The sequence below is a fragment of the Mytilus galloprovincialis genome, chromosome 5 (assembly GCF_965363235.1).
Source record: "Mytilus galloprovincialis chromosome 5, xbMytGall1.hap1.1, whole genome shotgun sequence".
NCBI classification, from domain to species: Eukaryota; Metazoa; Mollusca; class Bivalvia; order Mytilida; family Mytilidae; genus Mytilus; species Mytilus galloprovincialis.
Genome location: NC_134842.1, coordinates 63,368,623 through 63,388,479, shown reverse-complemented (window position 1 = coordinate 63,388,479; position 19,857 = coordinate 63,368,623).

Genomic DNA, 19,857 nt, shown 5'->3' with positions numbered 1-19,857 from the left:
ATCTATAATTCTATATTGTACAAATCATTCGGCAAATTGAATTCTCAAAATTGACAATCAGCACTGCTGTCATTAGGAAATTGTCATTAAGTACCTACAGAACAACCATTATTTCAAGTTTATCCTGCACAATGAAGATCACTAAGACGCTTGATGAACGTAAATAGTGCAGGGATACAGGCGACCCCCTTATCTGGTAAATGACGTCATATAGGCGCGCATAATTGACGAGTTTTTGCCGGTGACGGATGCACTCGAACGTGGTCTATTAGACAATTACCTATAATATTCTATATCTGGTTAATTCAGGATCAAACTGCAACTGTAATGCATCGTACAAATTACGTTGAACCAAATCAAATCTAATAAATAAAGGCGGTGATTAATATTCTTTAACATAACACATGAATATAACCAAAAAGACGTCAAGACATTTGACATAATCCGATGAGAATTACAAATATAATATCAAAACTAAATACATGAATTTGAGATAGACAAGTACCGTAACACGTCTTATAGCAGTGCGAATTCACACTCAGCAAAACAGTCACAATCGGGAACAAGTCACGTTTGGTAATTAAAAGATAAGACGACGTAATGACAAACTACAATCTAACAGGTGATAAAAATTTCCTTAGCTAGTTTGGTCAAAGACACATCGTATGGATCAACTAATCCGTGATGGTGTCCGTAAAATTTACGGAGTGTCAATTTTAATCTGTCCTCTTCATAACTTTGTTGGAGCAGTTTCTGCGTAAGGAGCACACTCCTGTATATGAAGTCCGTATAGTGTGAACAAGCACGAGAATAACGTATCAATTGAGATATGTAAACACCATACGAAGGGGCAGAGGGTATGTTACAGCTGAGAAATAGGAAATTTATAATGTGGAAGTTGAAATCGTCCCGTTTATCATAGATTTTCGTTTGAAGTCGTCCATCTGCGTCAATATTGAGGAAAAGATCAAGGTATGAAGCAGTCCTTCTAGTATCAGTAGTATCCTTATTTTCAATTTCACTGGTATATATGAGATGTAAGTATTGGCTGAAATATGGGTTATTCAATACATCATCAATATATCGGAAAGTAAAATTTAAGAATTTCGCAAGGTGCTTTTTCTTTTTGTCTTTTAGAAGGTTTTGAATGAATTTTGCTTCATACGAGTACACAAACAAATCGGCCAGTAGGGGTGCACAATTAGTACCCATTGGAATACCGACTGCCTGTTGAAAACTAAATCCTCCAATCTCAACAAATATATTGTCGATCAAAAAGTCCAGCATTTTGATAACATCATCTTCAGTAAAATTTCTGTTAGATTCAATGCGATTCTTCACAAAATATGAATCGTTGTAACCCAAAGTAAGAATTTGTATCTACGATTCCCATTTTTATAGAAAAAGCTCTGTTAAAGCTTGCTGCGCGGAATGGTTTTTGTTCATTGTTGAGGAGGAAGTACGAAGACTTGTAGTTTCTTACTTCTACGTATCTGGTAGAGAGTGGTCTCATTTGCAATAATACCACAACTTCTTATTTCGTATTCACCAGAAAGGTTCAAGAGTAGAATCACAAAAATACTGAACTTCGAGGAAAATCCAAAACGGAAAGTCCTTTATTAAATGGCAAAATTAAAAGTTAAAACACATCAAACGAATGGATAACAACTGTCGTATTCCTGACTTGTTACAGTCATTTCCTTATGTAGAAATGGTGGATTAAACCTGGTTTAATAGCTAGCCAAACCATGACAGTTGCATCACATTCTATTATATTGACAACCATGTGTGAACAAAAAAAAACAGGTAAAAATTTCAAAATTAGCACAAACAAATATGTAACATAGAAGCACATAAAGGCATATTGACCAAGCACATTAGCGAAATTGAAAGACTTGAATACAAAATTTATAATAGCACAATAACATAATAACGGGATGTATAAGTACATAGCCACATCATACGAATCAAAGAAACACAATAAGGCATACTGTATAGATAAAGCACATTAGCAAAAGTGAAAAAAAACTATACTTGGACAGTACTGACGCAAGTGAGGAGCTATTTCTAACAAGAATTACCAAATCCTTTTAAGGTCAACCTTAATCGAGGGAGTCCGAGACTTATATTGTTAATGATTTCTAGATATATCAACAGATGATTTTGTATACTACAGTCGACAAAACACCACATAGAAAACAAAAGGCTGAGCAACACGAACCCAATCAAAACAAGGAATTTAGTTAAACCGGCAACGTTAATATATAGATCCTGATGTTCAGTTTGCACCCGTCGTGATGCACATTATAGTTATCATAGGTTGTTTTATTTTTTTGTTTTTTTTTTTATCTCTGGCAAGTGTGTCGTCTGTCCTTGTTCAATGTATGATTTTGAATTATTGCCGTAATTCTTTGGCGTTTTCGACTGTCACAAGCTTTATATATTCAAAAGAATTAGCTTTAAAAATGGGAGAACCCCAAACCCTTACCCCTTCCATGAAAAAACCAACAAATACCCCCCCCCCCCCCTCCAGAAAAAAAATCAAAACAGTAAAGAATAAGTTTTATTATTTGCAACTCGTTATAAAAATAAAAATAACAAGAATTTTACGAAACGATAGGTAGCAGAAAAATAGACAGGTTTGTATATCTAGAGCAAAAACAAGTTTACTACGTATATTAACATTTAACAAATCTGTACTAATTCAATCGATAAATTCCTTCAGATGAAAAATTTCTGACATTTGTATAGGATATATCTATGATTAAATATTTTATACACACATTTATCATACGAATATAGCATTGCCATTTATCTTTCTGACAAAGTGTGTTTCATTTCAAAAGTATATGATATCTATCCTTGTCTTGAACTCTCCAGAGGTTAACAGTACTGGTATTCCATGTTGAACCTTATCTCATAAAAATATACTACATTTTCTGAAATGAATTATTTTTCTTTGCATTTGTGATGAATCTGTCTACTTTTTTAATGGATTAGATTTTGTCAATCAGAAACAGTATGTAGGCATAATAAAGCATTATGATTAACTGGCCTTACTTTTTCTAAATTCTTTATACCGTAGCGATTCTGTGGTGGAAGGCTTAGAATAAAGGTGGACTGGTTGCTATTTTGTCTTCCAACTTAGGTCAATATATCTGAACACAGTATCTACTGAAGCCCAAGCCGAGGGATGAATCAGGTATAAAAAATACGAACACATTTTCATTCATGTTGAAAGATTTTTTAATTTTTTTAATTCATTGCTTGATGAAAGGCCTATCAAAAAGTAAAATCTCAAAAATACTGAACTCCGAGGAAAATTCAAATCTGAAAGACCTTTATCAAATGGCAAAATCAAAAACTCAAACACATAAAACGAATGGATAACAACTGTCATATTCCTGACATTTTCATGTAGAAAATGGTGGATTGAACCATGGTTTTATATCTAGCTCATCCTCTCACTTGTATGACAGTCGCACCAAATTCCATTATATTGACAGCAATGTGTGAACAAAACAGACTGACATAATATGTAAAAATGTCAATGATACGGCAGTCAACATTGTGCTATAATCTTATCCGTGACTAAAAAAATATACAAACATGTAGCAAGGAACCACAAAACGGTATACAGACCAAGCATATTAGAAAACATTAAAGACAAGAATACACAAATTTACCATAGTACAATAACACAATAACGGGATGTATAAGTACAGAGCCACGTTATATATGTAACGAAGAAACATAAAAAAGCCATAGAAAAGGCACACAGCAATTGGTCAACATACATATTCAAATTTATTTCTGAACATTATAATGAAGTTACTTCAGTTAACTATATAATGCGGTTCTGGGTCAGCATCAGAATACTATACCTATATGTTGCTTTCCGTATTATTAGACAAGATTATGGAATATGTTTGTAAAAATTATAAAATATATTGTGTTTTTTTTTATGTACTGCCATAAATTATTCTCAAATGTTGCACATATTAACGAAATAACAATAAATTATGCCTATATCAAAATTCTTATTATAATATTAAATTGAGACGGGATATTTAATTAGTATATTGACTTCTTAATAGTTTTTCAATGTGTACAGCTTCCGTTTCAATTATAGTAATGTTGTGCCAAAGATATTTTATAATAACGAACTTACTACAGATGTTTGGGATTTACATGAGCAAAAAAGCATCAAAAACCTTTGAACCACAGGCTTCAATTCAATTTGCAAATACGCTGTAACTATGATATTAATTTGATAAAAGCGAAAGTTTGAAGTCTCATCATGGTCATAAGTTATTTTTCTCCCATATTTTTATCATTTTTTTACGGCGTAAGACTAAAACATGATTTAGTACAGCTTAATTGCTCATTATAACCTCTTAATACTGATATATATATAATGCTTTCCTTTTTGTCTCACCTGTCAAGATACCAAGATGTTTACATTATAATTTGTTACCATCATTCTAAATTTTACACCATTCGAATTTCAATGTGCACAACACGTTTTCGGGAATGTTTTAACCCATTTAATCCCAGAAAATACTTTCGTGAAGTGTGAATCTTCAGTTAATATTAATTTTTAAGAGCATGCATCACCGCCTTTAGGAAACCAGACAGAACAGTCAGAGTGTGAAAGGGAATTGCAAGTGGTATGCGTGCCGATGAGACAACTCTCAATCCAAGTCACATTTTGTAAAACACGGAGCCTTTGCTTACACCGAAAAGCAAGCAATGTTTTTAAAGCATTTTTACCATTATAGTTCAAAGTACGGTCTGCAACACAGAGCCGTGGCTCAAACCGAACAGCACGCTATATTTGTAACAGGCAAACAACCGGCCATAGTTGTAAAATATAAGGGTATACTCACAAGCACGAGCAACAAACCCTGCAGCAAACAGAAAAAAAATTAAATAGTCGGCTTCAGGATAGTGACACAAAATAGAAAATTTTAAATTCAAAATGGATCATCGAAAGCATGTCATTGTTGAGGTTCATTCTACGAGCATCAACACAACAAACAGAAGTCGAACAGAACAGTCAAAATTCATTATTCAAGATTAGTATCCTGAAAAAGAAGGAAAAAAACCCACATTTATAATGAAACATGCTTTGCGTTATCAGTGGAATTTAGGTTAGCTGGGAGAAAAATTAAAGCAACAAATTGGAGTTTGAAGTTTCGTGCTTGGCCATTGGAGTAGATAAGCTAACAACGGCGTAAACAGAACAGATGTTTGGGATTTACATGAGCAAAAAAGCATCTAAAACCTTTGAACCACAGGCTTCAATTCAATTTGCAAATACGCTGTAACTATGATATTAATTTGATAAAAGCGAAAGTTTGAAGGCTCATCATGGTCATAAGTTATCTTTCTCCCATATTTTTATCATTTTTTTACGGCGTAAGACTAAAACATGATTTAGTAGAGCTTAATTGCTCATTATAACCTCTTAATACTGATATATATATAATGCTTTCCCCTTTGTCTCACCTGTCAAGGTACCATGATGTTTACATTATAAATTGTTACCATCATTCTAAATGTTACACCATTCGAATTTCAATGTGCACAACACGTTTTCGGGAATGTTTTAACCCATTTAATCCCAGAAAATACTTTCGTGAAGTGTGAATCTTCAGTTAATATTAATTTTTAAGAGCATGCATCACCGCCTTTAGGAAACCAGACAGAACAGTCAGAGTGTGAAATGGAATTGCAAGTGGTATGCGTGCCGATGAGACAACTCTCAATCCAAGTCACATTTTGTAAAACACGGAGCCTTCGCTTACACCGAAAAGCAAGCAATATTGTTAAAGCATCTTTACCATTATAGTTCAAAGTACGGTCTGCAACACAGAACCGTGGCTCAAACCGAACAGCACGCTATTTTGTAACAGGCAAACAACCGGTCATAGTTGTAAAATATAAGGGCATACTCACGCACGAGCAACAAACCCTGCAGCAAAAAAAATAAATAAAATAGTCGGCTTCAGGATAGTGACACAAAAAAAGAAAATTTTAAATTCAAAATGGATCATCGAAAGCATGTCATTGTTGAGTTTCTTTTTACGAGCATCAACACAACAAATAGAAGTCGGACAGAACAGTCAAAATTCATTGGGCCATAAAAAAGAATAGGTTTGTTTGCCCAAACGCTACCTACCCAGAAAAAAGCTGCCTACTCAAATTCTTTTATTGTCCTGATTTGAAGAAGTTTTTTTTTAATCAGATAGACATGAAGACTAATAAACACCCGATACTTCAATTTCTCTTTTTGAAAAAAAAAGAAAATGCCTTCCTACCTACCCACTGTCTCAACCTTTGGGTAGGGTTTGGGCAAACCAAATTTTTTTAATTGTGGCCTTATTCAAGATTAGTATCCTGAAAAAGAAGCAGAAAAAAAAAACACATTTATAATAAAACATACTTTGCGTTATCAGTGGAATTTAGGTTAGCTGGGGAAAAAATTAAAGCACCAAATTGGAGTTTGAAGTTTCGTGCTTGGTCATCGGAGTAGATAAGCTAACAACGGCGTAAACCGAGAATGGGAAACTAGACCATTTTGTGCCAATATGAAATAAAGGACGAATTAAACTATAATGAAAAGTCTACTATCAGAAAAGAACGGTTGTGTGATCCTCACGACCTTGTCCCAGATAAGAAACATTTAAATATTCGAATTTCATATTTAATTAATTACATCAAAGATAGTTAATTGACATTTTCTAATCATCAAGATTCAGTGGCTTGATATTTATTACAAAGGTCATTGTCTCTGGCTATCAGGAATATATTTTTGTATCTATTTTTATGTTTAAAGTTAATTAATGTTTTGAAACGTGACTACTCATATATAAAAATGTTTCATACTCCTGTAATTGATGTAATTTGCAAATTATATTTAATCAGGATTGTAAAGCACTGCATAGCATTTACTCAGTTTAAGAAATATTACGATAATTTGACATTATTACATAATTATTGCTATAATTTAACACGGAAAGCTTAACGTCGATAATTACTATTACACGTTGAAATCAGATACGGTTTTGTGAAGGTGGGAAATTGTCGATTATAACGATACATAATTTAGCTACTCACTACGTTTAAATAGGGGTCGGCACTTAAAGTTAGCCAGCGAGAGACTCAATAGGTAAATAAGAATTTAAAGAAAGATTCAAGTGGGACATTCAAACTCATAGATAAAAAACAAACTAACAACGCCATGGCTAAAAAAGAAAAAGACAAACAGACAAATAGTAGTACACAAGACACAACATAGAAAACTAAAGATTCAGCAGCACGAACCCCAACCAAAACTGGGGGTGATCTCAGGTGCTCCGGAAGGGTAAGAAGATCCTGCTCCACAATTGGCATCCGTCAAGTTGCTTTTATTATTACAAACCCGATAAATTAATGTGAACAATGGTCCATTTATAAAGAACACAGGGATAGAGAATCATGAGACTAAAAGACCGGTGAAACTTTTTGAAAAAAAACCAACTTATTTTTGTCATTGACCGAAATTATCAGCATAGGTGCCAAAATTATAAGAAAAAATCAGGACTTTTACTTTTAACAAAGAGCAGTACAGTATATTCTGTGGAAAGGTGGAAGTGCTAGGAGACACTAGCACATTGAAAGGACTGCCAAGCTGTCCTTGGCAAATAAAACCCGTCTGAGACCTCTTTGAGAAGAAGGCTAATATTTTCAACGTCTAAAACGTACAGATCGAATGCGTGATTACTGCGTATTGAAACAGAATTACGAAGACTGAACATATGAACCTGTCAGTTCTACAATAAAGGGCACATATTTTCCTTAAAGTTGGATATACGCATTTTCATTTTTAAAAAAATGGGAAGTTACCTCCCTTTAAGAATAGTTGTTTTCTTTGACCTTGAGTTGTCTCCTAGGGCAATGGAGCGTAGTTTGGTAAAACGAATCAAATGAATATTAACGCATGTTTTCTATATAATTCTCAATTCCTACTTATTTTTCATATCTGTTGGACGCAAAGCAAACCATCTTATTGCTTATCATGACGTCATAAATGTTTAATATGTTTATTTCACACGTCTATCAGTCACCATTAACAGCAGAGAATTAATTTAACATGTAAATATGAAATTAATTCCATAGGTTATCAATTTTAATGCTTATGATAAAAAATAGCGTGATTATGGTTTAATTTTATTGCACATTAATGAAAACATAATTTCCACATGATTAAAAAAGTCATAAAATGTCGATCTATTTTTAATTTTGCTGTAGGATTATTCTATTAAATGTTTCCTGCTGTAATAAATCTGTACATTAAGCAATATGGTTTATAGAAATAAAACATAAAAGATGCTTTTAAAACTAATATTGTTCCGCACTAAACTATATATTAACGAAAAGTTTATGTTTTTTTTATACTTTGTTGATATGTTTTGATCATAAATCTAGGATGAAAGAATTGCTGGATTTTAGAGTAACTTTATGCCAATAAAGAATGTTATAATGGCTAAAACAAACGTGCAGTATGTAAAGTTAATCAATATATATGCACGAAAGCAGAATCGGATAGTTTTTAAAAGGATCACAATCTAACAAAAAAAATAACCAAGTGATAGATTAATGTCAACACTTATTATCCAATGAGTTTCAGGTCATCTCTTTTTATTTAATGTTAGATTAAGGTCAACACTTATTATCCAATGATAGCTTCAGGTCAACACTTATTATCCAATGATAGCTTCAGGTCAACATTTATAATCCAATGATAGCTTCAGGTCAACATTTATAATCCAATGATAGCTTTAGGTCAACATTTATTATCTAATGATAGCTTCAGGTCAACACTTATTATCCAATGATAGCTTCAGGTCAACATTTATTATCCAATAATAGCTTCAGGTCAACATTTATCCATTGATAGCTTCAGGTCAACACATTATCCATTAATAGCTTCAGGTCAACATTTATTATCCAATGATAGCTTCAGGTCAACACTTATTATCCAATGATAGCTTCAGGTCAACACTTATTATCCAATGATAGCTTCAGGTCAACACTTATTATCCAATGATAGCCTCAGGTCAACACTTATAATCCAATGATAGCTTCAGGTCAACACTTATTATCCAATGATAGCTTCAGGTCAACATTTATAATCCAATAATAGCTTCAGGTCAACACTTATTATCCAATGATAGCTTCAGGTCAACATTTATTATCCAATAATAGCTTCAGGTCAACACTTATTATCCAATGATAGCTTCAGGTCAACATTTATTATCCAATGAAAGCTTCAGGTCAACACTTATTATCCAATGATAGCTTCAGGTCAACACTTATTATCCAATGATAGCTTCAGGTCAACACTTATTATCCAATGATAGCCTCAGCCCAACACTTATAATCCAATGATAGCTTCAGGTCAACATTTATTATCCAATGATAGCTTCAGGTCAACATTTATTATCCAATGAAAGCTTCAGGTCAACACTTATTATCAAATGAAAGCTTCAGGTCAACACTTATAATCCAATGATAGCTTCAGGTCAACACTTATTATCCAATGATAGATTCAGGTCAACACTTATTATCCAATGATAGCTTCAGGTCAACACTTATTATCCAATGATAGCTTCAGGTCAACACTTATTATCCAATGATAGCTTCAAGTCAACATTTATTATCCAATGATAGCTTCAGGTCAACATTTATTATCCAATGAAAGCTTCAGGTCAACACTTATTATCCAATGATAGCTTCAGGTCAACATTTATTATCTAATGAAAGCTTCAGGTCAACACTTATTATCCAATGATAGCTTCAGGTCAACATTTATAATCCAATAATAGCTTAAGGTCAACATTTATTATCCAATGAAAGCTTCAGGTCAACATTTATTATCCAATGATAGCTTCAGGTCAACACATTATCCATTGATAGCTTCAGGTCAACACATTATCCATTAATAGCTTCAGGTCAACACTTATTATCCAATGATAGCTTCAGGTCAACACTTATTATCCAATGATAGCTTCAGGTCAACACATTATCCATTGATAGCTTCAGGTCAACACATTATCCATTAATAGCTTCAGGTCAACACTTATTATCCAATGATAGCTTCAGGTCAACATTTATTATCCAATGATAGCTTCAGGTCAACACTTATTATCCAATGATAGCTTCAGGTCAACATTTATTATCCAATAATAGCTTCAGGTCAACACTTATTATCCAATGATAGCTTCAGGTCAACATTTATTATCCAATGATAGCTTCAGGTCAACATTTATTATCCAATGATAGCTTCAGGTCAATATTTATTACCCAATGATAGCTTCAGGTCAACACATTATCTTATGCCAGTTTGAGAGATCATTTCTTGTTATTAAATGACAGCTTAAGGTCAACTCTTTTATTTGATGACAGCTCGAGGTTATCTTTTGTGATGCAATAACAGTTTAGTGTCAACTTATGTTCTTCTTTGACAACTTAAGATTGACGCTTGTTCTTCAAGGACAATTTGAGGTCAACTTTGATCATTCACTGACAACTTGCAGTGGCGGATCCAGAACTTTTCCTAAAGGGGAGGGGGCCCGCTGACTGACCTAAGGGGGGGGGGGCACTCCAGTCATGAATCAGCGATTCCCTATATAATCAACCAAATTTTTCCCACGAAAGGGGGGCCCTGGATCCGCCTATGACTTGGGGTCAACTCTTGTTTATCAATGTCAACTTTAATTCAACTCTTGTTTTTCAATATAAGCTTCTTACGTTGTACTGTTATACCACTGTCCCATGTTAAGGGGATCCAGCGAACATGATTAACTCCGCCATATTCTGTATGTATGTGCCTGTTCCTGGTCAGGAGCCTGTAATTTAGTTGGTGTCGTTTGTTTATGTGTTACATATTTGTTTTTCGTTCGTTCATTTTTTGTACAGAAAAAGGCTTTAACTAGTGTTCTCTTTTGAATAGTCTTACATTGTTATTTCGGGGCCTTTTATAGCTCACTATGCAGTATGGGCTTTGCTCATTGTTGAAGACCGTACGGTGACCTATAGTTGTTAATTTCAGTGTCATTCTGGTCTCTTGTGGAGAGTTGTCTCATTTGCAATCATACTACATGTTTTTAGAAGGGACCTCGTTTTATTTAACAACAGCTTGCTGCCAGCTTTTGTTATTCAATGACAACTTGAGGTCATCTTTTATGATTCAATGAAAACTTGAGACCAACAGTTAATTTTTGCTTTTCAGTGACAACTTAATTTAATTTTGTTCTTCAATGAAAACTTGAGGTCAACTTTTGTTTTCCAATGATATTTGAGGTCAACTCTTTTTATTCAATAAAAAAGCTTGATGTCAACTTTTGTTTCTTGATGAATACTTTGATGTCAACTTTTGTTTCTTGATGAATACTTTGATGTCAACTCTTGTTAATCAAATCAATGACAGCTTGGTGTCATCTTTTTTTTATTCAACGATATGCAAATGCTGTATGACAAGGTCGTATGCACAATGACAATTTTATGTCAACAGTAGTTAGTCAAAACTTGAGGTCAACATTTGGTATTCAATAATAAGTTGACGTCAACTCGTATTATTCAATGGCAACTTGAAGTACATTTTTGTTATTTTAATCTATGACAACTTGAAGTCAACTTCTGTTATTCAATGACAGTTTGATGACAGTTTTTTTTTATTCCATTACACCTTGAGATTTAATCTAGTGATTTCAACTCTTGTTATTCAATGACAGTTTGATGTCAACTCTTGTTATTTAGTGACATGTTGAGGTCAACGTTGGTTCTGCGTTGACATCTTGATGTCAACTTTTGTTTTTAAATAACAGCTTGATGTCAACTATTGATTTCCATAACATGTTGATGCCAACTTTTGTTATTCAACGACATACAAATGCTGTATGACAAGGTCTTATGCATCCGAGCTTAGAACAGGTTGTGGGTGATTTAAATGAAAACTTAAGGAGCGTGGTCAAAACATACAAAATATAGTCACAGATAGTCAGGTCGTTGTGAAAGCGACCACAAATGCCTGAAAGAAATGTCTAAACTGCTGCTTAAGCTAAACAGTCATCTGCAAATTAAGGACAAAGTGCTATCGATTTAGACTTTAAATATCATGACGTTATCCTTTATTTTTACCGGAAAGGTAATCATGACCAATTCGACACCGAAATTTTTAATGTAAGGGTATGTGTTTATTTAGTAAAGTAAATTTGCTTAATTTGAATTTATTTGATTCTTATTTTAGAAAATATGAGACAATGTAAAAGTCATATCATTGTGTGTGTGGTTATAAATAATCTGCTTTAGTTATACATTTATTAACTTAACTTGTTTAGGACTTATTTAGGATATGTTGTATGTTTCCTATGTTTATGTAATGTTTGCAATTTCAAATGTTAATGAAATAAATTAGGCAAGGAATAAAAAAGTTTATTTCCTTTTTTATCAACTGCTAAAAATAAAGATACGAAAGTGCGGATGACACATAAAAATAATCCCACTCAAATCAGGATATATCTCGTATACCATTAATACAACTGATGTCAAGACCCCTATTTCAAACACTGTCTTAAGAGACCAATTATCAATAATTTAAATAAAAACATTTAAGAGGTATTCAGAGATAGCTTGCCTCTATAGCAATTTTACACACATCAATAGATAAAACTAGTTCACTACCGGTCATGTTGGGTAAATAAAGCTTTGATTTATCTGCAAAACTACATCAGAAAATGATTGACTTTGACCATTATATTCCCTATGAGATTAAAAATTGTCAAAATTGATGAAACGAATCTTTTGTTAATATAGATTACTATTTCCTTGTCACGCGTAGTAATTTATTGGTGCGGAAGAGAGATAATAATTCATTGGTTCTGCTGACTATGTATTACATACAAATCAAAGATGTGATACCACACAAAGAAAAAGGCCATAAATCTAACGAGAAAATTTCTTAACGTTAGATTGACCAACATTAGGAAATTATCTACAGACTGTAGAAATAACTTGTATGAAGGTTGCCTAAATTATTTCTGATTTATTCAATCTTATAAAACGAAACAGATGATAACATACAAGGAAGTACTCCTCAAATGACCTTTCCCGACCTTGACTTGACATATATCGAATTTACTTTCTTGATTAAATTGCCTTACCAAATTTGTAGATTGGCAAGAGTTCATTGGACCGGGAAAAAATGTTTATTTGAACAGCTTACATCAATCATATTCATTCATAACTCTCAAGTTAATAAAACTAAGTGTAAAAGCAGAAAATTGGATACATGCAAAAACAACATAGGAACCAAGGATTATCGATTTTTACTTCATCTTAAGAGTGTATATTTCAAGAGAAAATATAGAAAAAAAGGTATACTAAACACCAATAAATATTTAAAAGAAATGCGTGTTCATTTAGTTGGACTATTTTGGAGTAAACCACATAAAATGTTCGTCCTTGGATTGCCAGTCTGCATGATGTACAGTATAACAACTTGCTTAGCTCTTATTATGGTCGTCGACTTTCTCATTCCTTTATCTTTTTATGGATTGAATAAGAAAGGAAAGAGACTATTACAGATTTTGTTTTAGACCGAAATCAAAAAGAAAATATTTACAGCATTTGAAACATCTTTTAGTTCGTTATGATTGCGCTGAATCATTGAATGTATAAAAGCACCAAACCACCCAATAGGAAAGAACACACAAGAAAACCTACCTATATTTAAACCAAAATAGAGCTTATGAATGGCCGTAAAAGAGTTATACAAATGGTGTAGGTATTTTTTTTCTCTAGTCTTTATATGTGTGTCCAATATATACTATTCTTGACTTTAAAATTTACTAAATTCTTAATATTTTTGGGCACATTGACTTAAGGTCTTCAAACCCCATACAGTCCTTTTGTAATGCAACAGCTGGGATACTAGTTAATTTTATAGGTTAGCTAAAGCATAAGTACACACCCATTGGGATAGACGAATACATACTTTTATAGTCGCTTTATTGGTTTTGTAAAGAAAATGGGTAAAAACATGAGAATAATGTAACAAGTTTCAATAATGTTTGTTATCTAGTAATCTTTTACATCAATACATGATTTTCTCTCGAGTTTTCACTTCAAATAACGACAACCGCAAATCGAACACAACGGACCAATTCAAATACAAACACATCCATTTAGTTTCTGAAAAAATAAACCATCATCATCTTGCAGAATGATTGTTACGAGAAAATCCAAATTAAGCTTCATATTTTAATTTGAAAAAAAAATCTTCAAAGAATATTTTTTTTTCAGCAAAAATCAAAGCTGTTTCAACGCCATTTTTCTGGTGATGATTCTAACTCAATCAGTTTTTTTTTCCGATTTCGAACAAACTTACTGTTGTTTTTGATTCTTATTCAATCTGATAACTTCAAAAAATTTTAAAAACATAAACCAGATGGAAACGAAATAAAAGGACATTCAAATCCGAAACTAATTCAAGGACTTTCCATCCGAAACTAAATAAACGGACTTTCTATCCTGTTGTATAGGATATAATAAGCTAAACTTTTATTTCTAAGAAAAAATGATGACCATTTATCAAATAGTAGTGCAAATAAAGGGAACATCAATGAAAAATTAATGTTTGCTGATGATTAAGTAATTATTGATGATATGCTTTCCAATTATATGCTTTTATTAGGAACCAACCACCGTAAATTTTCCCTTTGTGATCAAGATTTCAGAAAATTACATTAGAACGCTGTAATGCGTTTTTGTCAAGTACTATGAAGAAATTTACAAATCTTTCATCAGGTTGGTATTTTTTCTCAAACTAACTAATGATATTTTGATTGAATTTATTTGTTATGAAATATTGAACATTTGATTAAACTTATTCTGTCGGGATAACATGCAATCTCTATGGAAATCACAGCCTTCTGTGGCTAATTTAAAAACGAGAAATTACTTCAGCAAACATAGCCGGCACATACGCATTAAAGGTTGGTATGAATCCACTGTTTTTCTTGTCGGTATCTGTCTATTTCAGTTTCGTGTTGATAGTGAAAAATAAAGTTTCTACCCCACGTCATAGATGGCATAAGCAAATTTTATGATTTTTGTTGGCCTTTGGTGTTCGGACTTCCTTTATTTTTATTATTTGACCATCCATTTGCAAACTGTTTTTATCAACGCCACGTCTGCTAAATTATGATCCCCGGATTTGCATTGGATTTGATAATTGTTTTACAAACGTATAAGCTGTCAGATAACTGCGAGTACTCTCAGATCTGTTCATTGTGTCTTTTTGTGTCGGGATGTATAAGTACCGGGCCACGTCCACTGTATTTTTGTCCATCTGATGAGTTAAGCCTTTTTCAACTGATTTTTATAGTTCGTTCTTATGTTGTACTGTTATACCACTGTCCCAGGTTAGGGGGAGGGTTGGGATCCCACTAACATGTTTAACCCCGCCACATTGTTTATGTATGTGCCTGTCCCAAGCCAGGAGCCTGTAATTCAGTGGTTGTCGTTTGTTTATGTGTTACATATTTGTTTTTCGTTCATTTTTTTTACATAAATAAGGCCGTTAGTTTTCTCGTTTGAATTGTTTTACATTGTCTTATCGGGGCCTTTTATAGCTCACTATGCGGTATGGACTTTGCTCATTGTTGAAGGCCGTACGGTGACCTATAGTTGTTAATGTCTGTGTTATTTTGGTCTTTTGTGGACAGTTGTCTCATTGGCAATCATACCACACCTTCTTTTTTATATTTGATATTTTTTAAAAGCATTGGACTCGTTGTAGCTGATATTAACGAAATATACTGGGTCGATGCCACTGCTAGTAGACGTTTCGTCCCCAAGGGTATCTATCACCAGCCTAGTAGTCAGCACTTCGGTGATGACATGATTATCAAATTATGGTCTTTTTTTTTATATAAATTTCCTGTTATAAAACTTCGATTTTTTTCGAAAAACTAAGAAGTTTATCATTCAGGAATAGATTACCTTAGCAGTATTTGGCAAAACCTTTTGGAATTTTGGGTCCTCAATGCTCTTCAACTTTGTACTTGTTTGGCTTTAAAACTATTACACTATGATCTGACTGCGGCGTCACTGATGAGTCTTATGTAGACGAAACGCTCGTCTGGCGTATTAAATTATAATCCTGATACCTTTGATAACTATTTACACCACTGGGTCGATGCCACTGCTGGTGGACGTTTCTTCCCCGAGAGTTTCACCAGCTTAGTAGTCAGCACTTCGGTGTTGACATGAATAGAATAGAATATAATATTTTTATTTCCCAAATTACAGGGCCCATAAAGGGCATACAATCAGATACAATTGATTTACATAATTGGTAACAACAACAATAATAGAGGCATATACATATATATTTGGAATATAAGCATTGATCAGAATCAAACTGAAAACCACATATATAATGTGAAAAAGGGAATAATAAAACTACATTATATATGTATTTATTCTCTAATTATTTACTTGACTTAGTGTCAGTGTTCATACCTCATCTCCTTAATTCAAAACAGTTACAAATATAACAGCCCAGTTTTTCCATAAGAGTAACATTTTCTTGGGTCAAGAGCCAAAAAAATTTAGAAGATTTATTTAAATTTATAAAATTATAACAATTGTTAGAAATGTCTTGAAAAAAATCGTCCCTTTGAATATCATAAAGAGGGCATTCTAATAAAAAATGAAGCTCATCTTCAACTTTACCAAGTGAGCAATTAGAACAAAGACGCTCAGATCTTTTTAAATGTTTTTTTTGAATATCTGTCTGTCTCGATTTATAAAGAGTGAGCGCTTATTCTTAATTTACAAATTGACGGTCTTTTTTTGAAGTCCTGTAATTCTAAATATTTTTCTTTTTTAAAACAATTTTTTATAGAAAAATAAGTACCAAGCTTCCCTTTTTCGGAGTTAATTGTTTGATACTTCAGTTTATTCCAAAATGTTAAATAATTTTTACATAGTTTATTTTTAACATACTGACATAAAAAAACCAATTGATTGGTCAAAATTTGGTAATTCAATCTCTCTCTGAATATAATCTTTACTAGAATACCATGTATTTACATTAGAACTATGTAAATGTTAACAACATATAAATGCATCAAATAATAATCCTTCTTTCAAACTTTCCAGTCTAATGACAACATTTTAACATTGATAAAATTATAGTAAAATACATAGGAAATCTATCAAGCTCTGACATTACAGCTATATTACTTGACCTTCTGTTTACACCAAGAATATATTTCATAAATTTGTTATGAGCTTTTTCAGAAGAATCCTGACCAAAACTTTTTTCTAATATATAATCATATATATATATATCAATTATATGGTAATTTTTATAAATTTCATGTTACAAAACTTTGAATATTTTTCGAAAAACAAAGGATTTTCTTATCCCAGGAATAGACTACCTTAGCCATATTTGGTACAATTTTTTTGGAATTTTGGGTCTTCAATGCTTTTCAACTTTGTACTTGTTTGGCTTTGAAACTATTATGATCTGGTCGTCACTGATGAGTCTTATGTAGACGAAACGCGCGTCTGGCGTATACATTATAATCCTGGTACCTTTGATAACTGTTAACCTTAAAAATGTAAATTTTCTTTTTCATTTACGAACATTTTAATACAATCCACTTTAATCAAATCAAATATTTATTGTTATATAAACTGTGAGCAGTAAGTTTGTGACAAATAATATAAACATACACAAAATACATTTAACAAATACGTTAACATAAACTCTGGAGTCAAACATCGGTATTATGAACAGACTACTAATACTAGTATTTAAAAAAAAACCAAAAAAAAAAAACCAAAAAAAAAAACCAAAAATAACAAAAATAACAACAAGTGAACAACAACTAGTCTAACGTCAAAACAAAGCAATGATAAATCCTCGAAGTTTAAGAGTTTTTTTTAGAAAAATATTGCCAATTGGATCAAAGTATTTTTCTTTTATAATTTCAGATGCATGTAGTAAGCTCTTTTTTATTGGTGCAATGTCCTATGGATTTTTAATGGTTCTTCTTTTGCAGTTAAATTTAATCAGCCAAGGAAGAAGAAGATTGTAAGCCCATCTGATTCGTTTATTGCACGAGGAGATTTGCTTCTGATAAAAGTATGGAATATAAAACAACAGGAATATCTGATGTTGGTAAAGAAGAATGTGATAAGATATGCACAATATTTTTCTCAATTTATCAAATACATTTGTAACATTTTTTTTTATAGTTGCTACTTTTGAATTCAAGGACATTTGCTTTACAGAAATCAGTTTACAGATTTTTATGTAGATATTTTTTGTGTGAAGTAAATGATTTATTCTAAGTGAACATAATTAAATATTTGAAAGAAAAAACTATTTTGATTTAAAAAAAATGTTATTTGAAACTAGCTATGAATAGTTCGAGTCGAAAACTATATATGTCTCGTAGACTTTTACGAACTTTCCATCAGAGTTCAATTGCCTTGGATCTAACCATTAAAAGGTAAGCGTACTGTCTTCAGCCATTAGGAAACCCTATACCGTTGGGACTTTTGATAGTTCCCGGCAAGAAAGTGTGAAACAATTCAAACGAGAAAAACAACGGCCTGTATTTTACAACAATACAATTTACCAAAAAAACCTAAGCATGACGGACATAAACCAACGACAATCACTGACTTACAACTGCATGAGTTCCTGACTTTGGACAGGCACATATACATATAGTACTAGTAGGGTTAAAATGTTTGTGAGCAATAAACCCCTCCACCGACCTGGAACAGTGTTACAACAACACACTATTTGATCAAGCTGTAAAATATCAGTTGCATATTGCTCAAATCAATTTTTCGCCACGATCATCCTTGAAATATTTGCCACTGGACATTGAGCAACCAACAGTCATTGATCAATTATACAAATCATGACTTGGATGAAGAGTTGTCTCAATGGCACTCATTACACATCTTCTTATAACTACTGTAAAAAGTCAGAAATATGACAGTTGTTATCCATTCGTTTGATGTGTTTAAGCTTTTGATTTTGCCATTTGATTGGGGACTTTTTCGTTTTGAATATTCCTCGGCGCTTGATATTTTTGTTATATTACTTTTCTATCAAACATCCTTATGAACAATTTCTTTACTGGTTTGGAAGAAAATTACTAACTTTACACAAGAAGGACACTATTGATTCTTAAAGTACCTATGTAAACGATAATCAGATTTCTTTTTTTGTACCAGAATTGTTTATTGACACATAAATCTATTTATACAATAGTCTGTTTCATCTCGATAACAATGAAAATATAGATTCGTCTCAATTACCAGAAAATGACATAGACATTTCAACTTCTAACAATGTTTACGACCAAATTACGGCAACTATTGACAATAGAAGGATCTGTGGCCTTTGATTAAATTCTCCCAACCTTAAGATGCATCTAAGGACCATCGACACATTTTAAAAACAAGCAATTACCGCAGTTTTTTCTCCAATTTGATATGTAATTATTTTGAAAGGTTGTAGATATCTGAATTGATTGAGATCCAGACTGTCCGATGCATCCCGATGAGTCATTAATGGAGACATTATTTCACATCATTTGGTTTTTGTCATTGTAGCAGAAAAGACGAACGACCATGATGTCACGTTGTTATCACAGCAATCACCATAATCTAATTCACTAAAAGCATACCGGATTTTTGTATTAAATAGTTTTCACACAACCAATATCCATAGTCTTAACGTAGTAAAATTGAAGGACTTAAAGAAGACTTTTT